This window comes from Hyaena hyaena, unplaced genomic scaffold, assembly GCF_003009895.1.
Source record: "Hyaena hyaena isolate Hyena2069 unplaced genomic scaffold, ASM300989v1 scaffold_267, whole genome shotgun sequence".
Lineage (NCBI taxonomy): Eukaryota > Metazoa > Chordata > Mammalia > Carnivora > Hyaenidae > Hyaena > Hyaena hyaena.
Genome location: NW_024080903.1, coordinates 316,629 through 320,520, shown reverse-complemented (window position 1 = coordinate 320,520; position 3,892 = coordinate 316,629). Strand labels below are relative to the sequence as shown.

General features: G+C 40.0%; 1 pseudogene; it reads right to left on the bottom strand.

The window, feature by feature from the left end:
* Nucleotides 1-3,560: 3,560 nt before the first annotated feature.
* LOC120240959 lies at nucleotides 3,561-3,648 on the bottom strand (annotated as a pseudogene).
* Nucleotides 3,649-3,892: the final 244 nt, after the last annotated feature.

The window sequence follows — 3,892 nt, the reverse complement described above, 5'->3', positions numbered from 1 at the left end:
TCTAAAAAAGAACTAACTGAAATTTTAAAGCTAAAGAACACAGTTACTGAGAGTGGAACCCTTACTGGATGGACTCAATCATCGGATGGGCTCGATAGCAAGTGGAGCTGATGGCAGCTGGAAGCCACGGCTTGGGGACCGATCAGTAGGGCTCACCCACCTGAACAACAGAGAGAGAAGGGATAGAGAAGAAATGGGCAGAGCCTCGGGGGTCTCGAGCCGCGGGCAGAGCCGGATTCCCATCCTGGAGCCCACGAAGGACAGCAGAGAGGGGCTAGAGGGCAGTTAAGGAAATAATGACAGAAAATCGCCAGATCTGACAAAAGATGGAAACCTGTAGATTCAACAACTCAACTCAAAACTAAGAGTCTATGCAAACTAAGATGCATCACAATTACATTTCTCAAAATTAACAAAGAAAAAAGATCTTGAGAGCAACTGGAGAGAAACAGCACATTATCCTGCAGAGCAGCAAGGCCAGTGTCTGCGGACTTTCGATGCCACCCCATGGAGGTCCCGGAAAGGGACAGAGCATTGTCCAGGTGCTGAATGGCAGGACTCTTCAGCCATGAATTCTGGCAGAAAAAGCAAACAAAAAATCCTTCAGGCATAGGGAAAAAGTAAAGACGTTTTCTCATGAGGAAATCTGGAGGAAAAGGTATTTGTTGCTGGTAGATCTGGGCTTAAAGAAAGGCTGGAGGAAGTCGTGCATCAGAAAGGATGCAAAGAAAGGGGAAATCGAGGAGCAGAAGGGAGGAGAAAGGATGGCAGGAAGCGTGCCTGTGGATAAATGCAGTGGCCTGTCCTCCTCGGAACTTCCTAAATCGTGCCTGATGAGTGCCTCACCAGCATAACGCCACTCCATACTCAGCACAATACTTGAGAAGCGGGACAGCAAAGAACCTAAATGGAAGTAGGGTTAGCATGTCTCACTTGAAGCGATAAAACAAGCACAATGCAGTACCCAGGGCAGCCATGCAAAGCAATACGATTAAAAACATGGCGGACAGATAAAATTGGAACTCTTAATCCTGAAAAAGTAACACACAGGACTTCAAAGGAGAATCAGAGGAACAAGAAACAGGAACAAAAATAGATAAAGTGGCAGATTCAGGGTAACAAATCAATAATCACCGTAAGTGTAAATAGTGTAAATAATATCAATTAAAAGTGATTTAAAATTAAATTAAAACAACAAATGAACAACAAAAAACTACAACTTCAAACTATACTCTCGGAAGGAACTCACAACAAATTCAATGACCAAGATAAGAGGAGTAATATGATGGAAACGGATATAACGCCCCCCCCCACCACACACACACAAAAGACGTGACTATCCTAATATAAGATAAAGCACACTTAGGTGCAAAGAAAATTACTAGAAACACAGACAAACATTACATAAGGATAACAAGATTAGTTCAATAGGAAAACATCATGATCTTAAATGTGTCGGCACATAAAAAAACAAAAACAAAAACAAAAAAACAAAAAACAAGAAATCTCCGAAAATGTCTCAGAAGTAATATGTGATTTCAGCAATATTGCAGGATACAAAATCTACATAGAAAAATCAATCACATTTATATATGTTAACTATGAATATGTTAACAATGAATATATGATAAACTAAAATTAAAAGCAATACTATAGATAATTGCTCTAAAGAAAGTGAAATGCATAGGTATAAAGCATGTATCTAATCGGTTGCTGAATATGATCCATTTCTCATGAAATAAGTTAAAGGTGTAAATAAATGGAAAGACACTTCAGATTCATGAATTGGAAGACTCAACGTGGAAAAAGATTGAACTGCTCTACAGGCTCAGTGCAATCCCGATCAAAATCCCAGCATGGTGTTTTTAGACATCCACAAACTTACTCTAAAATTTCCATGAAAAGCACAGGTGTGCAACAGCTAAGACCATCTTGGACATTAAGAGCAGGGTGGGAGGAATCATTCCACCTGATATTAAGGCTTGTGATGCATTGTTAGTAATGAACACCACATGGTATTTGAACAGTAACATATTGTGTTCAATGGACAGAATAGAGAACCCTGAATAGAATCACAAAATATATTCAATGGAGTTTTGACAAAGGCACAAGGTAAATCATTCCAGGAAGTACTGCGTTATTAGTAAACGGGGCTGGAGTGGACATTCGTAAGCAAAACAAACAAATAAAACACAATAAAAAACAAAACACCCCAGAAAACAATAACAGAAGCAAACAAATCATAAAACCAAAAGCAAACAAACAAAATAAAAATACTCCTCAACCTACACTTCACACCTTATATAAAAAATAACTCAAAATGGATCATGGGCTTAAATGTAAAAATGTGGCAATATAAAACAGAAGAAAAATAATGGGGAAAATCTTCAGGATCTGGGACTAGTTCTTGGGCATTAAAAACATAATTCATAAAAGGAAAAGCTGACAACTCAGGCCTCGTTAAAATTAAGCACATTGTTTGGTTAAGCTTCTTGTGAAAAACATAAAAAGACCAGCAGTAGCCTGGAAGAAGACACCTGTAAGTCACCTCTCTGACAGAGAACTCTTTTCTACCATGTACACACAGCCTTCAGTCCTCAAAGTGCAAAAAAGCAAAAAATCCAGTTGGAAAATGGACAGTAGACAGGAACAGCTATTTCACCAAAGGAGATGCCCAGATGTCAATAAACACATAACGAGTGGTTCAACTTTATTATCCATTAGGGAAATGCAAATTCAAACTTATGAGATATTATGAGACACCTATTGGAATGGCTAAAAAAAAAAAAAAAAAAAAAAGATTGACAACATTAAAATCTGACCAGGATACACTGGTAAGGGGGAGAAAGTCCTTCATGCACATATATTCCGGAAAGAATGCAAAATGAGACACCCATGGTGGGAAAAGTGTGGCAATTTCTTTATCAAGTAAATGTGCGACTACCAAGTGTCCCAGCATCAAACTGATCTTTTTGTTCTGTGCAAGGGAAGTAAATGCAAAATATTCTCCAAAGACCCGAGGATCCAGAAGATTGAAGAAAAAGTCTGGCTTGCTGAGAAACGGTGTGTCCAGGGAACTGGTGGCACAAGCCACCAGACTCGGCAGTGCCACCTCTGGTAAGACCTGCTCTGAGAGCCCTAGAGGCGGTAGTAGGTGTGGGGGGCCTTCCAGGAGGCGGAAGTCGGAGAATCGCAGGCGTATCTCCAGCGCAGAGCCGGGGTGCTGTGCCCAGGGAGTGCACGCAAGGGTGTGGTTACACGGACGGAATGCGGGAGGGAGAGCTGTGCTCCACAAGGCTTCGGCTCACGGAGCACTCACGAGGGATGGATTTTTCCAAGATGGTGTCAGTCTGGTTCACAGACCATTTATGCCGCAGAAAGGAAACCTTGTGTTCACATAAAATTCCAAAAAATTCTGTCAGTGAAGCATCCCACTCTTGGTTTCGGCTCAGGTCATGATCTCACAGTTTGTGAGTTTGAACCCCACATCGGGCTCTGCTCTGACAGCATGGACCCTGCTTGGGATTCTCTCTCCCTCTCTCTCTCTGCCCCATCTCCATGAGTGTTCTCTCTCTCTCTCTCTCAAAACAAATAAATAAACTTAAATAAACTTTACACTTGATCTTAGCCAAAAGGCCGAGAAGCGATAAAACTTAAATAAACTTTAAAATAAAATAAAATCCTGGGCAACATGATATCATCATACTGAACTTAAAAACAAGGCTTGCATTTTATCAATCTATTTTATATGTAAATTACAGCAATTTGCTTCACAAATCTAAAGAAAAGCTTACTCATATCAGTGAAAAGTGGACTTAAAATACTTAATATTATGGACCAGCATGAGCAAATATATTAATACTTTAATTAAATGATGATTAATTAAAATGAT